Source organism: Chinchilla lanigera, unplaced genomic scaffold (assembly GCF_000276665.1).
Source record: "Chinchilla lanigera isolate Chin_1 unplaced genomic scaffold, ChiLan1.0 scaffold00028, whole genome shotgun sequence".
NCBI lineage: Eukaryota > Metazoa > Chordata > Mammalia > Rodentia > Chinchillidae > Chinchilla > Chinchilla lanigera.
In genome coordinates this window covers 3,921,197-3,934,010 of record NW_004955429.1, presented here as the reverse complement: position 1 = coordinate 3,934,010, position 12,814 = coordinate 3,921,197, and the positions used below count along the sequence as shown (strand labels likewise).

The 12,814-nt window shown below is 34.8% G+C and overlaps 1 protein-coding gene and 1 pseudogene across 1 annotated transcript in view; one reads left to right on the top strand and one right to left on the bottom strand.

Moving 5' to 3' along the window:
- The window catches only part of Gpr158 (G protein-coupled receptor 158), a 412,097-nt gene that overhangs the window by 119,850 nt on the left and 279,433 nt on the right, over positions 1 to 12,814 (top strand). The gene's annotated exons all lie outside the window — the stretch shown is intronic.
- Positions 12,014 to 12,814, bottom strand: part of LOC106148781 — a 9,954-nt pseudogene continuing 9,153 nt past the window's right edge.

The window sequence follows — 12,814 nt, the reverse complement described above, 5'->3', positions numbered from 1 at the left end:
ATATATATATATATATATATATGCGCACAGGCTGAAGCACAACTCCCATTTTAACAATTTTTAAATTCCTACATACACCTTCCCACCATTAGTGAGTGTTGGAGTGACAAAATAATTATAACTAAAACATACATATTACATACTATGGGCCAAACACTATTTTAAGCATGCATCATGTAGTAACTCATTTGCTCTTCATAATTTTATTATTTACAAAGAAACTCAGACACAGTAAGATTATATCACCTGCTCAAGGTATCATACCTTCTACATAGTAGTTGATTTTGTTTTAACTCAAGCAGTTTCAACTACTAAATTTTATTGCTTCTCCAATAAAATTATAAAAGGGTGATAAATGAGAGTAATTTAGAATTCTGAGGAGTATGTGGTTCTGCTTTTTCATTTTGCAAATCAGAAAATTTAAACAGATGAGTTAAGTGACTTGTCCAGGGGTAACCACATAGTTTGTGGCTTATTCAATATAGAGGTAAGATCTTCAGTTTCCCATCCTGTTTTATTTAATAATAGTATTTGATTATAGATGTGAGTGTAGTTCCAGTACTCTAGGCCTAGAGATTCATTTTTCAGCTATTTCTCATTTGGGTTAGGGTTTATTTATATGTTCAGTTGCAATAGTGGAATTGAGGGCAATTTTCAGATTGCCATTTAAGTATATCACATCCATTTATATATGTCCAAGGCCAGACCACATCAAAAGTCAAAACATCCACCTTTGCTTCAGCAAGAAAAAAAATATCTGTAGTTGGGAATTTCCTACAGGTCCCTTTCCTAGTTGTTTATTAACTCTGTAATTGCAGAAACCATTTGTTCCATTAAGGCTTTTTCAATAATAACTGACTAATATTTGTTAGTCCTGTGGAAAAAACTGTTAAATACATAATTCATTCATCATTATAACTCTATTTCTGACCCTACCCTTCTGCTTTATATAATTTTTATAGAGAGTCATATACCCTTGAACTACAGAGACTCCATCTTATACACTTCCTTTCATTTTTTTCTTTTCTTTATTCAATAATTACATACATGTAACAGCACATAGTGGGACAATAGTAAGAAAACATGAATTATTTATCAGGTTTGTGACTTACTAGCAAGTAGGCCTCTGGAAAATGTTTTCTTTTTTGGAACCTGTGTTTGCTCATTTATACTGTGTGCTGTATGCGGACATTCATTAACCTACAAACATTTGTTAAACTTCTGTTATATGCCAGACCGAATGTGGGGTATTGAAGGCACAAATTTGCATTTATTTATTTATTTATTTATTTATTTATTTATTTTTGGTACTGGGAATTGAACTCAGGACCTTGCACTTGCCAAGCAGGCACTTTACCGCTGAGCTATATTCCTGGCCCACTACAAATTTGAATAGAATATAGCAATTACTTCTCAATGAGTTTATCATGTAGTATGGATGCTGATATAAATATAATATGGTGTGAGAATATTTATATAAAAGTTTAATACAGCATAGACAAATCTGACTAAGTTAAATTATTCACAAGGACTAGATTGAAAATATGAATAGGTATTCATCAACCAGGGGAAAGAAAAACATTTCAGGTAAAAGGGAAAGCATCTAAATATTTTGTAAATGTCATGAAGAATGGTCAAGTCCTTCAAATGTGAGGGGTTGTCATTATTTTTAAGAAATTCATGAAAAATATAATTTTAATTCTGGAAGCCATATTGCTTTGCTGTTTATCTTGTGGATACTGACCTTAGAAATGCTACTTTTATATTCATGAATAAGATATAGGGATAGAATGACAAGCCAAGACTGTAATTAATTATAAGAAATTGGATCCAGCAAGTCTTCATTATCATGAGCCATGTTAATTAACACTTTTATTAATGTTTCAACAATGAAATAATCAGTTGGTGGTCCTCTGAGGTCACAAAAACACAAGAGTCCATAAAGCAAAAACGTATAATTTGTATAAAGATAAAACCTTAACATGATTTATCAGGGCAAAAGAAAATATGATGTCAAAAGGAAAAACAAAGACAATAGAAATGCCTAGGAAATAGATTAATACTCAGATAAAGTAACAGTTAGAAAGTGCAACCATTTATTAGCAATAGAAATGTGTTAGATAATCAGGTGATAATGAATCTGTATCAGGAAAGTGCTCAGGTGTATCAGGCAAGGGATTCCATGTAGTAGTTTTTATATTTATTTTTCTCACTGTGAACTTAAGTGCTAAGAATAATTTGTTTATTTCAGTTCTTCTAGATAAGTGTATATGAAATTAACATTGTCTTTTGAAAAGTTATTTAAAGCTTAATCCTAACTGAAACAAACATACTGTACCTGTCTGGTTATGCAACACACTCCAAAGTATCATACATTAAAAGTAAAATTTTACTGTGAAAAAAAATGTAACTAAACTATTTAAAAATTTAATGAAAATAATTGTCATAATTACAAAAAAGTGTTCAATGCTAAAACCGTCATGCAATTATTTTAATATTTGAACATTACCTTTTGCATGAAGCTGTATTTTTACCATTATTGCAACTATAATATGCATGTGTATAATTTTTGTATTGTGAATTGCCATCTTTCCCCACTAGTGAAAAAAAAGTGCAATCTTTCATTCTTACATCTGGTAATCTGAGCAATGTAGTTGAGGATAGCAATATGTAATGTAACAACCACTGTTGATTTGTATTATTTTGTCTTGATACTGTATCACCTTGAACGTTCTTGTTTTGATTTATTTGTGTTTGTGATACTGGTATGCTGCTACTATTCTATTTCTTTGTTTGGTTGTTTCTCATTTACTACACTCTTTAAAATAAAAAAAAAAGATTTATGTCAGTTTACTAAAGATAGGTGCAAGAGCAGAAGATTACATTAAATAAAACAAGCAGGCAAAGAAAGAAGTCAGGAGAAAGAGAAAAGGTAGCAAAAATAAGTATGTGAGATGATACTCTACAGACTTATGACTGAGGTGCACTGTTTGGACTTATGACCCACTGCTTGGACTCTGACCTTTTTTTGTACAGTTTTGTATATCTTGCGATAGAACCTCAATGCCTTGTTTTGGTATGGTACGCCGTGTTTATAAAGTAGTGTAATTTTTGTTCTTTGAATTCTACTGTACTTTTATGTTCTGTAATGCATTACAGTACAGCATGTTTTATGCAAATATAAACAAAGTCATCAAGTTGGAGTTTCCTATGACCATTTGTTTGGTTTGAATATTGTAAAGTACATGCAATTTCTCATTTAGTTACCAGTTCACTTAATGGTGTAGTCACAGGAATGGAATGCAAACACCAAACAGGGAGCACCTGTAGCCTACTGTATTTTGGCACATTCACTAAGCATGTTGTGCAAATAAACTCAGCATTCACAAAAAGACAAAGGTTTTCCAAATATGTATTATTTCCACAATGCCTGATACTTAAGTAGCTTCCACAGGTCATTGCAGGGGACCAAGGAAACTAAAATACTTCTAATAAGGTAGTATAGAACCATGAACCTGTTTGCCTGTAAAAGTCATTGGAAGTGCCGAATGTCCTTGCAGTGAAACTGGCATCACTTTTGAAACTTGACCTTTGAAACTTTGCATGTAGGAGTGTCTCATATGATATGGATACACTTATTTTCTCTGAAAATATGCACTTATTTCCACAGGGGGTATATACATATATATATATGTATATATATATGCATAAAGTATATATATAAATATGTATATTTCTGAACCACAGGCAACAATTGAACAATTAAATTACCTGACATATTTTGGATTTTGATTAATATCCAAAATATGTATGGCTTGCCTGTTTTGACACAGAAGGGAGTGATTTGGAGCATGGGCTTATGAGACCTGTCCATATGATCCAGGCAGAACAGCTATGGCAAAGAGCCAGAAAAAATTTTTAGTGTAATCTTTGTATGGGGCTCACTTCTAAGGACTATTTGCTTCAAACAGTTCCTCAGGTGATAGTAGAACTGATTCATTTGGAGGTAAACACATTCTCAGATATAATCAAACTCCTTAGAAGTGATGTTGCCTTTGAAACTCTTTGGCATGTATCAATGTCTCATATCACATGGGTATACATACTTTCTCAGGGGTTATATATACACTTCTGAACCACAGGAAAAAATTGAAGTTAATTTGCACTATAGTTTTGGCTCTGTGATTGTTTTATGTGTTTTATTTCTGTCTTTCCCTCTTGGCTAGTAAGGGCCTTTACTCTGTACTTTCTATGTCTTTCTGTTCTCCAAGGTATTTACTGCAGAGACAGAGCAATTGCCCCATGAATGCCTGTTTCATCATCAAGGATATTTGGCATTTCCAATGATTTTTAGAGTCAAACAGGTTCATGGTTCTGTACTATCTTACTGGTAGAATCTGTGTTTCACCAGTTCCCTGCAGTGACCTGCAGAAGCTCCTTCATTAATGAGCCGAACTTGAACATTCCACACGCAGCTTCCAGCAAATCAAGTGTGTGATCAGTGTAACCTTGAAGAATTCAGGGAAGAGGAAATACAGGAACAGACACTTCATTGATTTGCTAAAGATTCTACCTGGATTGCATCTGTTTTGCAGTCGCGATTATTGATGAGCACTTTCTATATCATAAGACATCCTGGATTTTCTGAATGATTTTCATCCCTGTCTTTTCAGGCATGTGGGGGATGAAGATTGCAGGAACCCAGCTGATGTGATGAATTGTTGTGGGTTGCTGTATTTTTATTTTAAAGGTTATTGGAGAACATGTGTTCTTAAAAATAATTTTCATTGAACTATTTTGATAATAGGATGTCTAACACATATATTCCTCATATAATGACTACCTGTTTAATGACTGCTTCGATTTATAACTGAGCGGCACTGTTCATACATATGACCCATCACTCGGACTTAGGACCAGTCTTTTTTTGTACAGTTCTGTATATCTTGTTGATAAAGCCTCAGTATCTTAGTTTTGTACCTTGTGCTTTGTTTATGCAGTACTGTATTTTTTGTGGATTATACTGTACAGTACATAGTACTGTGGTTTAGTACTGCGTGTAAGAGTTACTCATATAACAAAGTCATCAGGTTGGAATTTCTTTTGACCGTTTCTTTGTTCTGAATGTTGTAATATACATACTATGTACAATTCCTCATGTGGCAACCCATTCAATAGGCCAGGAATAGAATTCAGTCATTAAATGAGCAATTTCTGTATAGTTTTCAGTCTAACTGTGCAGCACTTCCTTTTTAATATAGATATTCACTGTCTATAGAAGAATTATTGAATAAAGCAGTAAAGAGTTTGAGAATGAAGAATAGAGCCAAATTAAGGGTAATGACGTGTGAGAAAAGTATAAAATTTGAAGCCAGTAAATGTAATAATGGATTGTAAAGACACTAACTTAAATTGTACAAATTTGAGGCAACTATCATACAGAAAATTGCTTTTATCTCTGTCCTTGCCACACCCACCCTGAAAAAGAAAAATTTACTCTTTAGACAAAGCTCAATGTTCTTAGTGTGACTGATTTATTTTCTGCAAGAATTTATACATCCTTTGTCCAGAATTATGTGTTTCACTTATGTGATAACCTGAGCACTCTCTGGAGTCAGGGGAGCTATCTGACCATGAAACCACACCTGATTCCTGACCCTCCCCTTGACATACAAGGTATGGTCTGCTTATAGTTTAAATAGATCAGGACAGTCTTAACAATGATGTTAATACTTCTTTAGAGGCTTAAATAAGATATTATGTACCTACTGCACTGATTAGCAAATATATATCTTTCAAGAAGCAGTAGTTATTGTGTAATTATTGGGGGAGGTGTTATTTTTGGAAGCAAATTTGCAAGAATAGTTACCATTTTCCTGCAAGGTTCTTGCAGACAACATATCTTTCCAGATAACTGTTTAGCCCTGGATACAGAAAATATCAGAAAATCAGATACGGAAATTTTTTCCTTACAGCAAGTAATATACTTGCTCCTAACAGACCATCCTGTCTCCTTGAGCCTTGTTTGGGAATTTTAAAAGAATGTCTTTAAAACTTATACTTTAAATGATATAGGTTTACTTACAAATAAATTAATTTTCATTTATCTTGCTATTGTTGCATCACCTACATCTATATTGCTGTTGTATAATCAATCAATTCATAAAAGATGAATGAGATTCCAGTTGCTTAAGCCAAAGGAGAGACCACTGATTAAACATCTTTAGAGGGGGAATAGTGGGTGAAACTTTGGAAGACTGTGATAGAATTTTTCTTCATTATTAAAATCATATCAATTTCAGTACACTTACAATAAAAAATAAAAAGAGCAGAAATTCCCTTTTAAGTCAACTTAGTTTGTACTGCAAGATACTCTCAGGTCATAATGGCATATTCTTCCTCAACTTTGTGAGTGGTTCCTGCGACTCACTAGACTGGCTTTGATGGTGATGAGTCACTTAAGATTTTCTGGGAATAAAGCTACCTGGCCATCATTGCTTTATCTTTGTTTTGTGATCATAGAGAAAGTAGATCATTACAGGTGATGGTAAGAACAACAAGGGAAATATGGGAAGAAAAAAAAACATGATTTGGATGTAATTGCTTTTATATGGCAGTGGTGAGTGATTTGTGCAGTAAAAGAGATACTCTACCAGTGTTCTAATATTGTCAAGAACTTTCTTCTTCCTAACAACTTAGGGTTGCTGTAGGCATTGACATTCTCTTTGCATTTTGAAACATATGGTTATACTGGGGGAAAATAATGCCCCATATGTGATTTACATGAGATCTAACTTTTGGTCATGCTATCTATCTAGCTTATCACGTAAATTTGTAAATGTATAAAATGCATAGAAAATGAATGCAAAAATGAGAAGCAGTATTAACATCTGATAATATTATCACATCTACTAATTTAGTACTTTAAAAAGAAGAAGGCATATAGATTGACTGTTTTGTCAATATTTCATTTGATGATTATCTTTTTTCCCTTGCCCAGTCTGTTACATATTCTAGTCTTTATGTGACCTGCACATATAACCCAAATCCCCATTCACCCATTACTTGCTTTTGATTATAAACATCAACCCCATCATTAAATTCTGGGTCCACATTCAAAATACGGAAGTACAGAAGTACATATCCATGTAACTCTCATCACTTTAATTGTGAAATCCATAGTCCCAACTAGCTCCATGTTCTCTTGTTGTCCTCTGTAGTAGTCTCATGTCTGGCAACACTACTTAACCTGCTTAACCTCTCAAAAGTCTATTTGCCCATCGGCCAGAGCAAATGATTTAAAGGATAAATCAGATCGTGTCATTTTCATGGCCAAAACAAGGGAAGGAAAGGATTCAAATAAAACCCGAAACACTTTTTTGGTCTACTGGGATATTTTTGTCCTTTGAATATGATAAATTTTTACCAGACTAAAGACATTCGTTTTGTTGAGCATACTATTCTCCCAGACCCTCCTCCCAGACTCTGCTCAAAATCACCTCATAAAGGGGGCTTCCCTGACTCCTTTAAAAAAAGTCTTGATCAGGAACTACAGATGCTTGTGAAAGTCACTGACTGAGAAAATGCTCTCAAGAGAAGGGAAATGAGAAGAACATTTTGTGGCCCACGAGAAAAACTATGCAGGACTCTCTGGGTTGGGGTAACTGTCTTAGTTTCTCTGAGCTTCAGTGTCTTGAGTTGTAAAATGGAAAAATTGGGCCAAATGTAAAAATTTATGGGCCCAAGCTGAGCCAAGGACTTGCTTATATGGTAGGGGGTGGGGGATGGGTTTAGAACACAAATCACATGATTAACTTAGGAGACTGTCAGTTTGTCCAGAATAGGGTTAATGCTGGTAATCAGTCACTGGCTGATTAGGGTGGTGATAACGTATATAGTCTCCTGGGTAAGGCGTTTTTCATTCAGTTGAGTGTAACTTGTCAGAGAAAAGGGTAGTAGCTATACTAGCTGAGGGCGGGAGTTACTTAATGAAACCGGATCTCTTTGGAGGGCATTATCAGCATCTGTTCTACATAGCCTATCCAATTATCTATCCTGCTTAGCTCTCCATTACATTCATTCCAACCTGCTATTTTATCATCTATGTGGCTTTTTTCCCTCTCCAAGATTAAAATAAAAACTTTATGAGGATTTGGATTTTTGTCTTGGTTATTTGCTGTATTCTTAGTGTCTAGAGAAATACCTGATACATTAAAAATATCAAGTAAAATATTCATGACTCACATTCAGTGCTTACAACATGCTAGGTACTGGAATTTAAGTGTTTTACAAGTGTCACTTTGTCTACTTCTCATAAAGTAGATGATTTTATAAGAAAGAAACTATTTGATAAGAAGGAGACTAGTATTATCTCCATGTTACATATGGTGAAATTGAGAAGAGAGCTAAATAACTTAGCCAGAGTTGTACATTTAGCGAGTGGTGAGTCTAGGACTTAACTCTTAGGTGAGTCTTTCACCTCTTCATAAATGTTTGTTGAGTGTTGAAGGAATAAGTCAAGTGAGTTAGATTTATCAAGTGTTTTCTAAGTAGTTCTACATTTCTGTCATCTTGTTTCTGCTCAGCAATGAAATGGATGTAGGAATTCCGCAGAATTCATTCTTCACAGTCTGTCTGTGCCTGTGTCCTGCAGCAGAGGGTTAGGTGGTAAAAGGCTGGATTCTCTGCACTGCTTGTGACCTTGGCCTGTATCTTTGTGGACTGAGGCAGCATTCTTGCATAGATATAGTGGCTTATGGAGTATAATCTATAGAAAGAAGGCTACATTTTGGATCCCTACAAGTACAGTTGAATGTCTTCTTATGTTAGTAACTGTGCAATCACATTTTGTGACTCCTTCTGATGAACTAGAATTTCCTGCAAGGACAGCAAAACTACACGACTTTTTATGCAACGTTTGCTGTGTTTTACATTGGAAAGAGGATGCATAGACTCAGGATGCAGTTGTATCTGGACTAAGATCATATCCCTACCCCTTAATAACTGAGGATCTTGGGCAAACAACTTAACATTTCTGAACCTCAGGTTCCATAAAAGGAATAAATACTGGGGTATTATGAGGGTTATGCCTAAAAGGCTGTTTGTTGAGATATATGGACAATAATTTTAGGCTAATATTAATAGTGATAATTTAGATTGTGTTTTATAATATTAATACATTACTTCTGATTGGATATGGTCATTATACTTCGGGTATTGCTATGTGGTAAAGCTTAACTCTAAGGTTCCAGATACTAGAATCTCTGCTTGCATTTAGCTGCTTTAGTTCTACTTTTCCCATTTTGCTTTCTTAATACTTTTTAGATTTGCAAGCATCTGACCTTAAATAGTATTACCCAACAAAGTAGAAAAATTTCAGCGCAATCAAGCAAATCTTATAATAACAGATTTAATTATGCTTCACTATTATATAAACAATGGATTTGCCATTAAACTCACAAAGTGCCTTGTAGGACAGTGGTGGCGAACCTATGACATGTGTGTGGTTTTTCTTTTAAGACAAAAGATGTTAGTGTATGAGGTTTTTTTCTAAATTAAAATCTCAGTTTTCTGTTTTAATTGCAGTGTTGGCACTTTGTGATAAGTAAGTGGGCTTCAGGTTGTAGTTTGGGCACTTATCTCTAAAAGGTTCACCACTATTGTTCTAGAAAAAAATTAATTAAAACAGAGTTATTGCAAGTTAGCATGCCAGTGTCAGTTTTACATCTAATATGGTGCTTCTTATTCTCTGAAGTGTGTAATACCCTTTATTTTCTTACATCTTAGGTCCACTTTTATCTTTCCATTGAATTTTTTTACTAGTTTATCAGTTCAGCCAGAATCCTGGCTTTGAATTAAAAGGTAGGTTTTTCAAGTTTCTGGATGACTCATAATCTTAAATATCATGGCCAGTACATTTCTCTGAAGTACTGACGTTTATTTTTATTTCTTTTTCTTCTTCTTCTTTTTCAGTTTCTTAGTTACAAGTCTTCTCTATTTTCCTGCTTAGGCATTTGAGCTTGAACAGACCACCTTTGTTGTTTCCACTTTTCTACTGTTAGAGTCCTTAATAACATTGTTCAGAAGATAAACTCTCCATGTTTCTTTACTTACCATAATCAGAAGGAGCTTTTCAACTGCATTTCAGTTTCATTCTGTACCTACTTTCTTTAGCTGGTCCTAAGTGTAACTTGATGTATATACAGTGCTTCTTTATTGCCTACACCATCTTTTTAGTAATGATTTTGAATTTGTGGTTAATGTAATTTAAAAGATTTCTTTGAAATTTGTTTTGTAAAGGAGCTGTATTTTTCACTCAGTTTTAATATATTTTAGTACAAATATTATTTTTATTAACTCATTCATTATTGTATATGTCTAATATATATACATATATATATTTAGGGAAGTGAGTACTATAGTGCAAAGATTAATACATCCGTCATTCCTTGTTACTTTGTATGTGCGTGTGTATGTGTAGTGAAAACACTTAAAATGTTCTCTCATCAAATTTGCAGTATACAATGCAATGTTATTAATTGTAATCATCATATTGTATGTTTGATCTCTAGACTTATTAATCCAAAATAGCTACATCTTGGTATTCTTTGCGCAGTATCTCCCCATGTCTCTTACCTTCACTGTCCTGATAAGCACCTTTCTACTCTTTTCATTTTTTTCTTTGTTTTTCAATTTTTTTTCTTTTTTCTTTTTTTTAGATTTCACATATAAGTGGAATCAAGCAGTATTTTCTCTCTAGTTTATTTCACTTAGTATAATGTCTTCTAGGTTCATCCCTATTGACACAAATGGCAAACTATGTTTTTAAAGCTGAAGTGTATTCCACTGTGTGCATGTACCACACTTTCTTTATCTCTTCACCTGCCAGTGAACACTTACGTTGCCATAGCTTGGCTGTTGTGAATAGTGTTGCAGTGAACATGGGAGTGCAGACATCTTTGCAACTGTGTTTCCCTCCAACGTTCACCAGTCATTTGCCTTTTAGTGCAGTACCGTGAAGTTTTACTTCATTATGTGTCAGAAGCATTCTTTCTCAATCTTCTATTGCTGCTGTAACATATTCCTCACATTTTAGTGGCTTGAAGCCACACAGACGTACTATACTTTTAGAGAGCAGTAGTCTCACACAGGTGCCTCCGGGCTAAAATCAAATTGTCAGCAGGGCTGCATTCCTTTTCAGAAGCTGTAGGGGAGAATCTGTTTTCTTGTGTTTCCCAGAATCCAGAAGTCACATTCCTGGCCCTTTCTGCCATCCTCAGAAGCACAAATGTGCATCTTTTCAACTGTTCCTCAATGGTCAAATTTCCCTCAGACTCTTTCTGCTTTTCTCTTTCAAGAGCACTGTAGTTGTACTGTGCCCACTTGCTTTATGCAGAATAACATAATTACTTTAGTGTAAGCAATGTGAGTCAAGTTCTAGTGGAAACCAATGCTGCTTGCCACGTAAAGTAACATTCCCAGTCTCTAGGAATTCGGATATAGGCATCGTGAAGGTTAGGGCAGAGCATAATTCTGTTTACCATACATTCATTTTAAAGCTTGTATTTTAAAGAAAAAGAAACAGAAAACATTAAAACCAAATTCCAAGACAATATGGTAGTAAAGTAACAATGGTCAACACATTGTGTATTGCTGTCTTCAAATCAGTTACTTAGAGTACAAGATATAGGCATTTTATTGTCCAAACTATATTATAACAAGCCTCTACCTTCAATGAACTGAGAGAAATCAGCAGCACAACTATCTTAAGTACCTTTTGTATACGCTTATATATTATATATATATTTGTCCTTTTGCTTTTCCTTTCCTTCTTTTTTCCCCTTCCCCTGAACCAGTTTCCCGTTCCTTTTGAAGTTTCTTCCAATTTTATAATATCTATTGTACATTGTGGATCACATTTACTCTTTTTTTTTAATGTCAAAAAAAAATTTGTTGATGGTTTTGAACTTGTAGTGATCCTCCTGCATCAGCCTCTGGGAGTTCTGGGATCACAGGCACATGCCACCACACCTGGACCAAAGAAGAATTCTTATTAGATGGTGGTGAGATCTTTTTCAAGCTGCAGAACAGTTTCCTTGAGGGCTGGATCTGTTGCCCAGTTGACTTTTACTCCCCTAAACGAGGTTCTGGAACACATGTTGAATAACTGTAGTAATCTACATCTGTAGCCTTTGCTGCATGATCGTTATCTTGTCTGAATTTTTTATACTGTCCAACTCCTCTTTCCATTTCTTCTTCTCAGTTTGTATTTCTAAAAGCTTACTTTCTGCAGCATGTTTTAATTGCAATCTCGTCTTTCTAACATCAAGTAGTTTTTCTCCTAATTCCCAAGATTCTCATTGCAATGTCATTATTGATTTATTCAGCTTCAGTACTTCTTTCATAGTATCCATGAGCACACTGCTCTTGGTGTTAACTTTTCCCAGGTCGTTTTTAAGTGCAGCTGAAAGTTGCATCCTGCTCAATGCAAGCCTTTTCATTTCAAGCACAACTGTCACCACTTTAATTTCATTTTCCAGGTCTTCAGCTTTAGCTTCCATTTATTTTTCTTGTATGATTTGTTCTGGAATTTTTTCTTCATTTGCATCAATCATCGACTTATATTCTAAGAGTCGTTTTGTCTGTGCTCTCAGCCACTTGCTCGGTGCAAAAGCAAAGGCCTCCAGAGGACTGGAGGAACAACCTGAGCAGCCCCAACATGTGGTCCTCGCTGCGCAGCTGCCTGCGATGTGCAGCAGCCCGCCTGCCCCTCCTGGCTCAGAGGACTGAGCTTCCAGTGTGCCCTCCGTGCCCT